Source organism: Aegilops tauschii, chromosome 2, assembly GCF_002575655.3.
Source record: "Aegilops tauschii subsp. strangulata cultivar AL8/78 chromosome 2, Aet v6.0, whole genome shotgun sequence".
Taxonomy (NCBI): Eukaryota; Viridiplantae; Streptophyta; class Magnoliopsida; order Poales; family Poaceae; genus Aegilops; species Aegilops tauschii.
In genome coordinates this window covers 393843973-393860454 of record NC_053036.3, presented here as the reverse complement: position 1 = coordinate 393860454, position 16482 = coordinate 393843973, and positions in this window count along the sequence as shown.

The following is a 16482-nucleotide window of genomic DNA, read 5'->3' as shown; positions in this document are numbered from 1 at the left end:
CTTTGCTTGCTAGTTGTTCGTTCTATTGCTATGCTGCGCTACCTGCCACTTGCTATATCATGCCTTCCATATTTCCATGTCAAGCCTCTAACCATCCTTTCCTAGCAAACCGTTGTTTGGCTAAGTTACCCCTTTTGCTCAACCCTTCTTATAGCGTTGCTAGTTGCAGGTGAAGTTGAAGTGGGGTCCATGTTGGAACATGGATATTTTGGGATATCACAATATCTCTTATTTAATCAATGCATCTATATATTTGGTAAAGGGTGGAAGGCTCGGCCTTATGCCTGGTGTTTTGTTCCACTCTTGCCACCCTAGTTTCCGTCATACCAGTGTTATGTTCCTTGATTTTGCGTTCCTTACGCGGTTGGGTGATTTATGGGACCCCCTTGACAGTTCGCCTTGAATAAAACTCCTCCAGCAAGGCCCAACCTTGGTTTTACATTTGCCTACCTAAGCCTTTTTCCCTTGGGTTTTCGCGAGCCCGAGGGTCATCTTTATTTACCCCCCCTTGCCATGGATAGCTTCATAAATATGCCATCTTGTTGTAGGTATGCTTGTTTTGTCATGAATTGCTTTGTGGTGAGTGCATCATGCTCACCAGGATGTTTTGGACATATAGTTATGCTCTATCCATCCATGCCCCTGTTTGCAATTATGGAGTGCCCTAGCATGTCTCAATCTTGCTCTACTTTTGCTATAAAATGTTCCTGGCAGAATGTTAACTTGCTATTCAATTTTGCCAAGGTTGTTGTAGTTGATCCATACATGTTATGAACTTGCTCTTGCCATGGATAGCTTCTTAAACATGCCATCTTGCTGTAGGTATGCTTGTTTTGTCATGCATTGCTTTGTGGTGAGTGCATCAAGCTCACCAAGATGCCTTCATATTATTGTTTCTGCCATGCTCTGTTTTCTGCCAAGTCTGAAACCTGTTAACGAAACTTGCTATGTTTACATGGGTGCCACCATATCTTGTGTTCCCTTTTGGCTTATGGTCAGTAAGGGAATTTTGTCATATGCATTTAGTAGATTCATGCCATGCCTTGTTTTTCTATGTTAGTTCCTGTAGCATGTTGTTTTCTTGCTCTGAAGATTGCTACCTGATGCTGTTTCAGCCATGTCCAGTAATTTCTCTAAGTCTGTGAAGCTGATATCTTTTGCACTTTTGCCATGCTTGTATGAACCTGTTATTTTGTGATCTAGCCATAGCTCAGTGTTCATCTTTTGTCAAGCATCTCTTGTAGATCACTGGCATATACTTCGTTGCTATGTTGGGGTGGCTTAGCATAGTTACTTGATGTATTCTAAGTGCTATCATGCTGTTAATCGCAGAATTGTGTCATTCTTGTTTTGCTTGCCATTTGCAAACCGTGCATCCGTTTCCGGTGATCTTTATATCGATTTCGACCGAAATCATCTCATCTTTCCAGCGGCATGCTTGGTTTGCCAAGTTGATGCCTTGCCCATCCTTTTTCTTCCGAAGCACGCATATGCATCGCATATCACATCTCGCATATCATGCATGTGTTGCATCATGTTGCTTGTGCATTGCACCGTGATTAATTGTGGTTCCATTGCTTGTATTTTGGCTGTGGGTAGAGCCGGGAGATGAGTTCGTGAACGAGAAACCTGTTGAGAACGCTTACAAGGATCAAGCTTTCGACAACTCTGAGAACCTTGCAGGCAAGATGACCATACCCTCGATATCAATTCTATCTTTGCTTGCTAGTTGTTCGTTCTATTGCTATGCTGCGCTACCTGCCACTTGCTATATCATGCCTTCCATATTTCCATGTCAAGCCTCTAACCATCCTTTCCTAGCAAACCGTTGTTTGGCTAAGTTACCCCTTTTGCTCAACCCTTCTTATAGCGTTGCTAGTTGCAGGTGAAGTTGAAGTGGGGTCCATGTTGGAACATGGATATTTTGGGATATCACAATATCTCTTATTTAATCAATGCATCTATATATTTGGTAAAGGGTGGAAGGCTCGGCCTTATGCCTGGTGTTTTGTTCCACTCTTGCCACCCTAGTTTCCGTCATACCAGTGTTATGTTCCTTGATTTTGCGTTCCTTACGCGGTTGGGTGATTTATGGGACCCCCTTGACAGTTCGCCTTGAATAAAACTCCTCCAGCAAGGCCCAACCTTGGTTTTACATTTGCCTACCTAAGCCTTTTTCCCTTGGGTTTTCGCGAGCCCGAGGGTCATCTTTATTTACCCCCCCTTGCCATGGATAGCTTCATAAATATGCCATCTTGTTGTAGGTATGCTTGTTTTGTCATGAATTGCTTTGTGGTGAGTGCATCATGCTCACCAGGATGTTTTGGACATATAGTTATGCTCTATCCATCCATGCCCCTGTTTGCAATTATGGAGTGCCCTAGCATGTCTCAATCTTGCTCTACTTTTGCTATAAAATGTTCCTGGCAGAATGTTAACTTGCTATTCAATTTTGCCAAGGTTGTTGTAGTTGATCCATACATGTTATGAACTTGCTCTTGCCATGGATAGCTTCTTAAACATGCCATCTTGCTGTAGGTATGCTTGTTTTGTCATGCATTGCTTTGTGGTGAGTGCATCAAGCTCACCAAGATGCCTTCATATTATTGTTTCTGCCATGCTCTGTTTTCTGCCAAGTCTGAAACCTGTTAACGAAACTTGCTATGTTTACATGGGTGCCACCATATCTTGTGTTCCCTTTTGGCTTATGGTCAGTAAGGGAATTTTGTCATATGCATTTAGTAGATTCATGCCATGCCTTGTTTTTCTATGTTAGTTCCTGTAGCATGTTGTTTTCTTGCTCTGAAGATTGCTACCTGATGCTGTTTCAGCCATGTCCAGTAATTTCTCTAAGTCTGTGAAGCTGATATCTTTTGCACTTTTGCCATGCTTGTATGAACCTGTTATTTTGTGATCTAGCCATAGCTCAGTGTTCATCTTTTGTCAAGCATCTCTTGTAGATCACTGGCATATACTTCGTTGCTATGTTGGGGTGGCTTAGCATAGTTACTTGATGTATTCTAAGTGCTATCATGCTGTTAATCGCAGAATTGTGTCATTCTTGTTTTGCTTGCCATTTGCAAACCGTGCATCCGTTTCCGGTGATCTTTATATCGATTTCGACCGAAATCATCTCATCTTTCCAGCGGCATGCTTGGTTTGCCAAGTTGATGCCTTGCCCATCCTTTTTCTTCCGAAGCACGCATATGCATCGCATATCACATCTCGCATATCATGCATGTGTTGCATCATGTTGCTTGTGCATTGCACCGTGATTAATTGTGGTTCCATTGCTTGTATTTTGGCTGTGGGTAGAGCCGGGAGATGAGTTCGTGAACGAGAAACCTGTTGAGAACGCTTACAAGGATCAAGCTTTCGACAACTCTGAGAACCTTGCAGGCAAGATGACCATACCCTCGATATCAATTCTATCTTTGCTTGCTAGTTGTTCGTTCTATTGCTATGCTGCGCTACCTGCCACTTGCTATATCATGCCTTCCATATTTCCATGTCAAGCCTCTAACCATCCTTTCCTAGCAAACCGTTGTTTGGCTAAGTTACCCCTTTTGCTCAACCCTTCTTATAGCGTTGCTAGTTGCAGGTGAAGTTGAAGTGGGGTCCATGTTGGAACATGGATATTTTGGGATATCACAATATCTCTTATTTAATCAATGCATCTATATATTTGGTAAAGGGTGGAAGGCTCGGCCTTATGCCTGGTGTTTTGTTCCACTCTTGCCACCCTAGTTTCCGTCATACCAGTGTTATGTTCCTTGATTTTGCGTTCCTTACGCGGTTGGGTGATTTATGGGACCCCCTTGACAGTTCGCCTTGAATAAAACTCCTCCAGCAAGGCCCAACCTTGGTTTTACATTTGCCTACCTAAGCCTTTTTCCCTTGGGTTTTCGCGAGCCCGAGGGTCATCTTTATTTACCCCCCCTTGCCATGGATAGCTTCATAAATATGCCATCTTGTTGTAGGTATGCTTGTTTTGTCATGAATTGCTTTGTGGTGAGTGCATCATGCTCACCAGGATGTTTTGGACATATAGTTATGCTCTATCCATCCATGCCCCTGTTTGCAATTATGGAGTGCCCTAGCATGTCTCAATCTTGCTCTACTTTTGCTATAAAATGTTCCTGGCAGAATGTTAACTTGCTATTCAATTTTGCCAAGGTTGTTGTAGTTGATCCATACATGTTATGAACTTGCTCTTGCCATGGATAGCTTCTTAAACATGCCATCTTGCTGTAGGTATGCTTGTTTTGTCATGCATTGCTTTGTGGTGAGTGCATCAAGCTCACCAAGATGCCTTCATATTATTGTTTCTGCCATGCTCTGTTTTCTGCCAAGTCTGAAACCTGTTAACGAAACTTGCTATGTTTACATGGGTGCCACCATATCTTGTGGTCCCTTTTGGCTTATGGTCAGTAAGGGAATTTTGTCATATGCATTTAGTAGATTCATGCCATGCCTTGTTTTTCTATGTTAGTTCCTGTAGCATGTTGTTTTCTTGCTCTGAAGATTGCTACCTGATGCTGTTTCAGCCATGTCCAGTAATTTCTCCAAGTCTGTGAAGCTGATATCTTTTGCACTTTTGCCATGCTTGTTTGAACCTGTTATTTTGTGATCTATCCATAGCTCAGTGTTCATCTTTTGTCAAGCATCTCTTGTAGATCACTGGCATATACTTCGTTGCTATGTTGGGGTGCCGTAGCATAGTTACTTGATGTATTCTAAGTGCTATCATGCTGTTAATCGCAGAATTGTGTCATTCTTGTTTTGCTTGCCATTTGCAAACCGTGCATCCGTTTCCGGTGATCTTTATATCGATTTCGACCGAAATCATCTCATCTTTCCAGCGGCATGCTTGGTTTGCCAAGTTGATGCCTTGCCCATCCTTTTTCTTCCGAAGCACGCATATGCATCGCATATCACATCTCGCATATCATGCATGTGTTGCATCATGTTGCTTGTGCATTGCACCGTGATTAATTGTGGTTCCATTGCTTGTATTTTGGCTGTGGGTAGAGCCGGGAGATGAGTTCGTGAACGAGGAACCAGTTGAGAACGCTTACAAGGATCAAGCTTTCGACAACTCTGAGAACCTTGCAGGCAAGATGACCATACCCTCGATATCACTTCTATCTTTGCTTGCTAGTTGTTCGTTCTATTGCTATGCTGCGCTACCTGCCACTTGCTATATCATGCCTTCCATATTTCCATGTCAAGCCTCTAACCATCCTTTCCTAGCAAACCGTTGTTTGGCTAAGTTACCGCTTTTGCTCAACCCTTCTTATAGCGTTGCTAGTTGCAGGTGAAGTTGAAGTGGGGTCCATGTTGGAACATGGATATTTTGGGATATCACAATATCTCTTATTTAATCAATGCATCTATATATTTGGTAAAGGGTGGAAGGGTCTGCCTTATGCCTGGTGTTTTGTTCCACTCTTGCCACCCTAGTTTCCGTCATACCGCTGTTATGTTCCTTGATTTTGTATTCCTTACGCGGTTGGGTGATTTATGGGACCCCCTTGACAGTTCGCCTTGATAAAACACCTCCAGCAAGGCCCAACCTTGGTTTTACATTTGCCTACCTAAGCCTTTTTCCCTTGGGTTTTCGCGAGCCCGAGGGTCATCTTTATTTACCCCCCCTTGCCATGGATAGCTTCATAAATATGCCATCTTGTTGTAGGTATGCTTGTTTTGTCATGAATTGCTTTGTGGTGAGTGCATCATGCTCACCAGGATGTTTTGGACATATAGTTATGCTCTATCCATCCATGCCCCTGTTTGCAATTATGGAGTGCCCTAGCATGTCTCAATCATGCTCTACTTTTGCTATAAAATGTTCCTGGCAGAATGTTAACTTGCTATTCAATTTTGCCAAGGTTGTTGTAGTTGATCCATACATGCTATGAACTTGCTCTTGCCATGGATAGCTTCTTAAACATGCCATCTTGCTGTAGGTATGCTTGTTTTGTCATGCATTGCTTTGTGGTGAGTGCATCAAGCTCACCAAGATGCCTTCATATTATTGTTTCTGCCATGCTCTGTTTTCTGCCAAGTCTGAAACCTGTTAACGAAACTTGCTATGTTTACATGGGTGCCATCATATCTTGTGGTCCCTTTTGGCTTATGGTCAGTAAGGGAATTTTGTCATATGCATTTAGTAGATTCATTCCATGCCTTGTTTTTCTATGTTAGTTCCTGTAGCATGTTGTTTTCTTGCTCTGAAGATTGCTACCTGATGCTGTTTCAGCCATGTCCAGTAATTTCTCCAAGTCTGTGAAGCTGATATCTTTTGCACTTTTGCCATGCTTGTTTGAACCTGTTATTTTGTGATCTAGCCATAGCTCAGTGTTCATCTTTTGTCAAGCATCTCTTGTAGATCACTGGCATATGCTTCGTTGCTATGTTGGGGTGCCGTAGCATAGTTACTTGATGTATTCTATGTGCTATCATGCTGTTAATCGCAGAATTGTGTCATTCTTGTTTTGCTTGCCATTTGCAAACCGTACATCCGTTTCCGGTGATCTTTATATCGATTTCGACCGAAATCATCTCATCTTTCCAGCGGCATGCTTGGTTTGCCAAGTTGATGCCTTGCCCATCCTTTTTCTTCCGAAGCACGCATATGCATCGCATATCACATCTCGCATATCATGCATGTGTTGCATCATGTTGCTTGTGCATTGCACCGTGATTAATTGTGGTTCCATTGCTTGTGTTTTGGCTGTGGGTAGATCCGGGAGATGAGTTCGTGAACGAGGAACCTGTTGAGAACGCTTACAAGGATCAAGCTTTCGACAACTCTGAGAACCTTGCAGGCAAGATGACCATACCCTCGATATCACTTCTATCTTTGCTTGCTAGTTGTTCGTTCTATTGCTATGCTGCGCTACCTGCCACTTGCTATATCATGCCTTCCATATTTCCATGTCAAGCCTCTAACCATCCTTTCCTAGCAAACCGTTGTTTGGCTAAGTTACCGCTTTTGCTCAACCCTTCCTATAGCGTTGCTAGTTGCAGGTGAAGTTGAAGTGGGGTCCATGTTGGAACATGGATATTTTGGGATATCACAATATCTCTTATTTAATCAATGCATCTATATATTTGGTAAAGGGTGGAAGGCTCGGCCTTATGCCTGGTGTTTTGTTCCACTCTTGCCACCCTAGTTTCCGTCATACCGGTGTTATGTTCCTTGATTTTGCGTTCCTTACGCGGTTGGGTGATTTATGGGACCCCCTTGATAGTTCGCCTTGAATAAAACTCCTCCAGCAAGGCCCAACCTTGGTTTTACATTTGCCTACCTAAGCCTTTTTCCCTTGGTTTTTCGCGAGCCCGAGGGTCATCTTTATTTACCCCCCCCCTTGCCATGGATAGCTTCATAAATATGCCATCTTGCTGTAGGTATGCTTGTTTTGTCATGAATTGCTTTGTGGTGAGTGCATCATACTCACCAGGATGTTTTGGACATATAGTTATGCTCTATCCATCCATGCCCCTGTTTGCAATTATGGAGTGCCCTAGCATGTCTCAATCTTGCTCTACTTTTGCTATAAAACGTTCCTGGCAGAATCTTAACTTGCTATTCAATTTTGCCAAGGTTGTTGTAGTTGATCCATACATGCTATGAACTTGCTCTTGCCATGGATAGCTTAATAAACATGCCATCTTGCTGTAGGTATGCTTGTTTTGTCATGCATTTCTTTGTGGTGAGTGCATCAAGCTCACCAAGATGCCTTCATATTATTGTTTCTGCCATGCTCTGTTTTCTGCTAAGTCTGAAACCTGTTAACGAAACTTGCTATGTTTACATGGGTGCCATCATATCTTGTGGTCCCTTTTGGCTTATGGTCAGTAAGGGAATTTTGTCATATGCATTTAGTAGATTCATGCCATGCCTTGTTTTTCTATGTTAGTTCCTGTAGCATGTTGTTTTCTTGCTCTGAAGATTGCTACCTGATGCTGTTTCAGCCATGTCCAGTAATTTCTCTAAGTCTGTGAAGCTGATATCTTTTGCACTTTTGCCATGCTTGTTTGAACCTGTTATTTTGTGATCTAGCCATAGCTCAGTGTTCATCTTTTGTCAAGCATCTCTTGTAGATCACTGGCATATACTTCGTTGCTATGTTGGGGTGCCGTAGCATAGTTACTTGATGTATTCTAAGTGCTATCATGCTGTTAATCGCAGAATTGTGTCATTCTTGTTTTGCTTGCCATTTGCAAACCGTGCATCCGTTTCCGGTGATCTTTATATCGATTTCGACCGAAATCATCTCATCTTTCCAGCGGCATGCTTGGTTTGCCAAGTTGATGCCTTGCCCATCCTTTTTCTTCCGAAGCACGCATATGCATCGCATATCACATCTCGCATATCATGCATGTGTTGCATCATGTTGCTTGTGCATTGCACCGTGATTAATTGTGGTTCCATTGCTTGTATTTTGGCTGTGGGTAGAGCCGGGAGATGAGTTCGTGAACGAGGAACCTGTTGAGAACGCTTACAAGGATCAAGCTTTCGACAACTCTGAGAACCTTGCAGGCAAGATGACCATACCCTCGATATCACTTCTATCTTTGCTTGCTAGTTGTTCGTTCTATTGCTATGCTGCGCTACCTGCCACTTGCTATATCATGCCTTCCATATTTCCATGTCAAGCCTCTAACCATCCTTTCCTAGCAAACCGTTGTTTGGCTAAGTTACCGCTTTTGCTCAACCCTTCTTATAGCGTTGCTAGTTGTAGGTGAAGTTGAAGTGGGGTCCATGTTGGAACATGGATATTTTGGGATATCACAATATCTCTTATTTAATCAATGCATCTATATATTTGGTAAAGGGTGGAATGCTCTGCCTTATGCCTGGTGTTTTGTTCCACTCTTGCCACCCTAGTTTCCGTCATACCGGTGTTATGTTCCTTGATTTTGCGTTCCTTACGCGGTTGGGTGATTTATGGGACCCCCTTGACAGTTCGCCTTGAATAAAACTCCTCCAGCAAGGCCCAACCTTGGTTTTACATTTGCATACCTAAGCCTTTTTCCCTTGGGTTTTCGCGAGCCCGAGGGTCATCTTTATTTACCCCCCTTGCCATGGATAGCTTCATAAATATGCCATCTTGGTGTAGGTATGCTTGTTTTGTCATGAATTGCTTTGTGGTGAGTGCATCATGCTCACCAGGATGTTTTGGACATATAGTTATGCTCTATCCATCCATGCCCCTGTTTGCAATTATGGAGTGCCCTAGCATGTCTCAATCTTGCTCTACTTTTGCTATAAAATGTTCCTGGCAGAATGTTAACTTGCTATTCAATTTTGCCAAGGTTGTTGTAGTTGATCCATACATGCTATGAACTTGCTCTTGCCATGGATAGCTTCTTAAACATGCCATCTTGCTGTAGGTATGCTTGTTTTGTCATGCATTGCTTTGTGGTGAGTGCATCAAGCTCACCAAGATGCCTTCATATTATTGTTTCTGCCATGCTCTGTTTTCTGCTAAGTCTGAAACCTGTTAACGAAACTTGCTATGTTTACATGGGTGCCATCATATCTTGTGGTCCCTTTTGGCTTATGGTCAGTAAGGGAATTTTGTCATATGCATTTAATAGATTCATTCCATGCCTTGTTTTTCTATGTTAGTTCCTGTAGCATGTTGTTTTCTTGCTCTGAAGATTGCTACCTGATGCTGTTTCAGCCATGTCCAGTAATTTCTCTAAGTCTGTGAAGCTGATATCATTTGCACTTTTGCCATGCTTGTTTGAACCTGTTATTTTGTGATCTAGCCATAGCTCAGTGTTCATCTTTTGTCAAGCATCTCTTGTAGATCACTGGCATATGCTTCGTTGCTATGTTGGGGTGCCGTAGCATAGTTACTTGATGTATTCTAAGTGCTATCATGCTGTTAATCGTAGAATCGTGTCATTCTTGTTTTGCTTGCCATTTGCAAACCGTACATCCGTTTCCGGTGATCTTTATATCGATTTCGACCGAAATCATCTCATCTTTCCAGCGGCATGCTTGGTTTGCCAAGTTGATGCCTTGCCCATCCTTTTTCTTCCGAAGCACGCATATGCATCGCATATCACATCTCGCATATCATGCATGTGTTGCATCATGTTGCTTGTGCATTGCACCGTGATTAATTGTGGTTCCATTGCTTGTGTTTTGGCTGTGGGTAGATCCGGGAGATGAGTTCGTGAACGAGGAACCTGTTAAGAACGCTTACAAGGATCAAGCTTTCGACAACTCTGAGAACCTTGCAGGCAAGATGACCATACCCTCGATATCACTTCTATCTTTGCTTGCTAGTTGTTCGTTCTATTGCTATGCTGCGCTACCTGCCACTTGCTATATCGTGCCTTCCATATTTCCATGTCAAGCCTCTAACCATCCTTTCCTAGCAAACCGTTGTTTGGCTAAGTTACCGCTTTTGCTCAACCCTTCTTATAGCGTTGCTAGTTGCAGGTGAAGTTGAAGTGGGGTCCATGTTGGAACATGGATATTTTGGGATATCACAATATCTCTTATTTAATCAATGCATCTATATATTTGGTAAAGGGTGGAAGGCCTGGCCTTATGCCTGGTGTTTTGTTCCACTCTTGCCATCCTAGTTTCCGTCATACCGGTGTTATGTTCCTTGATTTTGCGTTCCTTACGCGGTTGGGTGATTTATGGGACCCCCTTGACAGTTCGCCTTGAATAAAACTCCTCCAGCAAGGCCCAACCTTGGTTTTACATTTGCCTACCTAAGCCTTTTTCCCTTGGTTTTTCGCGAGCCCGAGGGTCATCTTTATTTACCCCCCCTTGCCATGGATAGCTTCATAAATATGGCATCTTGCTGTAGGTATGCTTGTTTTGTCATGAATTGCTTTGTGGTGAGTGCATCATACTCACCAGGATGTTTTGGACATATAGTTATGCTCTATCCATCCATGCCCCTGTTTGCAATTATGGAGTGCCCTAGCATGTCTCAATCTTGCTCTACTTTTGCTATAAAATGTTCCTGGCAGAATGTTAACTTGCTATTCAATTTTGCCAAGGTTGTTGTAGTTGATCCATATATGCTATGAACTTGCTCTTGCCATGGATAGCTTCATAAACATGCCATCTTGCTGTAGGTATGCTTGTTTTGTCATGCATTTCTTTGTGGTGAGTGCATCAAGCTCACCAAGATGCCTTCATATTATTTTTTCTGCCATGCTCTGTTTTCTGCTAAGTCTGAAACCTGTTAACGAAACTTGCTATGTTTACATGGGTGCCATCATATCTTGTGGTCCCTTTTGGCTTATGGTCAGTAAGGGAATTTTGTCATATGCATTTAGTAGATTGATGCCATGCCTTGTTTTTCTATGTTAGTTCCTGTAGCATGTTGTTTTCTTGCTCTGAAGATTGCTACCTGATGCTGTTTCAGCCATGTCCAGTAATTTCTCTAAGTCTGTGAAGCTGATATCTTTTGCACTTTTGCCATGCTTGTTTGAACCTGTTATTTTGTGATCTAGCCATAGCTCAGTGTTCATCTTTTGTCAAGCATCTCTTGTAGATCACTGGCATATACTTCGTTGCTATGTTGGGGTGCCGTAGCATAGTTACTTGATGTATTCTATGTGCTATCATGCTGTTAATCGCAGAATTGTGTCATTCTTGTTTTGCTTGCCATTTGCAAACCGTGCATCCGTTTCCGGTGATTTTTATATCGATTTCGACCGAAATCATCTCATCTTTCCAGCGGCATGCTTGGTTTGCCAAGTTGATGCCTTGCCCATCCTTTTTCTTCCGAAGCACGCATATGCATCGCATATCACATCTCGCATATCATGCATGTGTTGCATCATGTTGCTTGTGCATTGCACCGTGATTAATTGTGGTTCCATTGCTTGTATTTTGGCTGTGGGTAGAGCCGGGAGATGAGTTCGTGAACGAGGAACCTGTTGAGAACGCTTACAAGGATCAAGCTTTCGACAACTCTGAGAACCTTGCAGGCAAGATGACCATACCCTCGATATCACTTCTATCTTTGCTTGCTAGTTGTTCGTTCTATTGCTATGCTGCGCTACCTGCCACTTGCTATATCATGCCTTCCATATTTCCATGTCAAGCCTCTAACCATCCTTTCCTAGCAAACCGTTGTTTGGCTAAGTTACCGCTTTTGCTCAACCCTTCTTATAGCGTTGCTAGTTGCAGGTGAAGTTGAAGTGGGGTCCATGTTGGAACATGGATATTTTGGGATATCACAATATCTCTTATTTAATCAATGCATCTATATATTTGGTAAAGGGTGGAAGGCTCTGCCTTATGCCTGGTATTTTGTTCCACTCTTGCCAGCCTAGTTTCCGTCATACCGGTGTTATGTTCCTTGATTTTGCGTTCCTTACGCGGTTGGGTGATTTATGGGACCCCCTTGACAGTTCGCCTTGAATAAAACTACTCCAGCAAGGCCCAACCTTGGTTTTACATTTGCCTACCTAAGCCTTTTTCCCTTGGGTTTTCGCGAGCCCGAGGGTCATCTTTATTTACCCCCCCTTGCCATGGATAGCTTCATAAATATGCCATCTTGTTGTAGGTATGCTTGTTTTGTCATGAATTTCTTTGTGGTGAGTGCATCATGCTCACCAGGATGTTTTGGACATATAGTTATGCTCTATCCATCCATGCCCCTGTTTGCAATTATGGAGTGCCCTAGCATGTCTCAATCTTGCTCTACTTTTGCTATAAAATGTTCCTGGCAGAATGTTAACTTGCTATTCAATTTTGCCAAGGTTGTTGTAGTTGATCCATACATGCTATGAACTTGCTCTTGCCATGGATAGCTTCTTAAACATGCCATCTTGCTGTAGGTATGCTTGTTTTGTCATGCATTGCTTTGTGGTGAGTGCATCAAGCTCACCAAGATGCCTTCATATTATTGTTTCTGCCATGCTCTGTTTTCTGCTAAGTCTGAAACCTGTTAACGAAACTTGCTATGTTTACATGGGTGCCATCATATCTTGTGGTCCCTTTTGGCTTATGGTCAGTAAGGGAATTTTGTCATATGCATTTAGTAGATTCATTCCATGCCTTGTTTTTCTATGTTAGTTCCTGTAGCATGTTGTTTTCTTGCTCTGAAGATTGCTACCTGATGCTGTTTCAGCCATGTCCAGTAATTTCTCTAAGTCTGTGAAGCTGATATCTTTTGCACTTTTGCCATGCTTGTTTGAACCTTTTATTTTGTGATCTAGCCATAGCTCAGTGTTCATCTTTTGTCAAGCATCTCTTGTAGATCACTGGCATATGCTTCGTTGCTATGTTGGGGTGCCGTAGCATAGTTACTTGATGTATCTAAGTGCTATCATGCTGTTAATCGCAGAATCGTGTCATTCTTGTTTTGCTTGCCATTTGCAAACCGTACATCCGTTTCCGGTGATCTTTATATCGATTTCGACCGAAATCATCTCATCTTTCCAGCGGCATGCTTGGTTTGCCAAGTTGATGCCTTGCCCATCCTTTTTCTTCCGAAGCACGCATATGCATCGCATATCACATCTCGCATATCATGTATGTGTTGCATCATGTTGCTTGTGCATTGCACCGTGATTAATTGTGGTTCCATTGCTTGTGTTTTGGCTGTGGGTAGATCCGGGAGATGAGTTCGTGAACGAGGAACCTGTTAAGAACGCTTACAAGGATCAAGCTTTCGACAACTCTGAGAACCTTGCAGGCAAGATGACCATACCCTCGATATCACTTCTATCTTTGCTTGCTAGTTGTTCGTTCTATTGCTATGCTGCGCTACCTGCCACTTGCTATATCGTGCCTTCCATATTTCCATGTCAAGCCTCTAACCATCCTTTCCTAGCAAACCGTTGTTTGGCTAAGTTACCGCTTTTGCTCAACCCTTCTTATAGCGTTGCTAGTTGCAGGTGAAGTTGAAGTGGGGTCCATGTTGGAACATGGATATTTTGGGATATCACAATATCTCTTATTTAATCAATGCATCTATATATTTGGTAAAGGGTGGAAGGCCTGGCCTTATTCCTGGTGTTTTGTTCCACTCTTGCCACCCTAGTTTCCGTCATACCGGTGTTATGTTCCTTGATTTTGCGTTCCTTACGCGGTTGGGTGATTTATGGGACCCCCTTGACAGTTCGCCTTGAATAAAACTCCTCCAGCAAGGCCCAACCTTGGTTTTACATTTGCCTACCTAAGCCTTTTTCCCTTGGTTTTTCGCGAGCCCGAGGGTCATCTTTATTTACCCCCCCCCTTGCCATGGATAGCTTCATAAATATGGCATCTTGCTGTAGGTATGCTTCTTTTGTCATGACTTGCTTTGTGGTGAGTGCATCATACTCACCAGGATGTTTTGGACATATAGTTATGCTCTATCCATCCATGCCCCTGTTTGCAATTATGGAGTGCCCTAGCATGTCTCAATCTTGCTCTACTTTTGCTATAAAATGTTCCTGGCAGAATGTTAACTTGCTATTCAATTTTGCCAAGGTTGTTGTAGTTGATCCATACATGCTATGAACTTGCTCTTGCCATGGATAGCTTCATAAACATGCCATCTTGCTGTAGGTATGCTTGTTTTGTCATGCATTTCTTTGTGGTGAGTGCATCAAGCTCACCAAGATGCCTTCATATTATTTTTTCTGCCATGCTCTGTTTTCTGCTAAGTCTGAAACCTGTTAACGAAACTTGCTATGCTTACATGGGTGCCATCATATCTTGTGGTCCCTTTTGGCTTATGGTCAGTAAGGGAATTTTGTCATATGCATTTAGTAGATTCATGCCATGCCTTGTTTTTCTATGTTAGTTCCTGTAGCATGTTGTTTTCTTGCTCTGAAGATTGCTACCTGATGCTGTTTCAGCCATGTCCAGTAATTTCTCTAAGTCTGTGAAGCTGATATCTTTTGCACTTTTTCCATGCTTGTTTGAACCTGTTATTTTGTGATCTAGCCATAGCTCAGTGTTCATCTTTTGTCAAGCATCTCTTGTAGATCACTGGCATATACTTCGTTGCTATGTTGGGGTGCCGTAGCATAGTTACTTGATGTATTCTAAGTGCTATCATGCTGTTAATCGCAGAATTGTGTCATTCTTGTTTTGCTTGCCATTTGCAAACCGTGCATCCGTTTCCGGTGATTTTTATATCGATTTCGACCGAAATCATCTCATCTTTCCAGCGGCATGCTTGGTTTGCCAAGTTGATGCCTTGCCCATCCTTTTTCTTCCGAAGCACGCATATGCATCGCATATCACATCTCGCATATCATGCATGTGTTGCATCATGTTGCTTGTGCATTGCACCGTGATTAATTGTGGTTCCATTGCTTGTGTTTTGGCTGTGGGTAGATCCGGGAGATGAGTTCGTGAACGAGGAACCTGTTAAGAACGCTTACAAGGATCAAGCTTTCGACAACTCTGAGAACCTTGCAGGCAAGATGACCATACCCTCGATATCACTTCTATCTTTGCTTGCTAGTTGTTCGTTCTATTGCTATGCTGCGCTACCTGCCACTTGCTATATCGTGCCTTCCATATTTCCATGTCAAGCCTCTAACCATCCTTTCCTAGCAAACCGTTGTTTGGCTAAGTTACCGCTTTTGCTCAACCCTTCTTATAGCGTTGCTAGTTGCAGGTGAAGTTGAAGTGGGGTCCATGTTGGAACATGGATATTTTGGGATATCACAATATCTCTTATTTAATCAATGCATCTATATATTTGGTAAAGGGTGGAAGGCCTGGCCTTATGCCTGGTGTTTTGTTCCACTCTTGCCACCCTAGTTTCCGTCATACCGGTGTTATGTTCCTTGATTTTGCGTTCCTTACGCGGTTGGGTGATTTATGGGACCCCCTTGACAGTTCGCCTTGAATAAAACTCCTCCAGCAAGGCCCAACCTTGGTTTTACATTTGCCTACCTAAGCCTTTTTCCCTTGGGTTTTCGCGAGCCCGAGGGTCATCTTTATTTACCCCCCCCTTGCCATGGATAGCTTCATAAATATGCCATCTTGCTGTAGGTATGCTTGTTTTGTCATGAATTGCTTTGTGGTGAGTGCATCATGCTCACCAGGATGTTTTGGAAATATAGTTATGCTCTATCCATCCATGCCCCTGTTTGCAATTATGGAGTGCCCTAGCATGTCTCAATCTTGCTCTACTTTTGCTATAAAATGTTCCTGGCAGAATGTTAACTTGCTATTCAATTTTGCCAAGGTTGTTGTAGTTGATCCATACATGCTATGAACTTGCTCTTGCCATGGATAGCTTCTTAAACATGCCATCTTGCTGTAGGTATGCTTGTTTTGTCATGCATTTCTTTGTGGTGAGTGCATCAAGCTCACCAAGATGCCTTCATATTATTGTTTCTGCCATGCTCTGTTTTCTGCTAAGTCTGAAACCTGTTAACGAAACTTGCTATGCTTACATGGGTGCCATCATATCTTGTGGTCCCTTTTGGCTTATGGTCAGTAAGGGAATTTTGTCATATGCATTTAGTAGATTCATG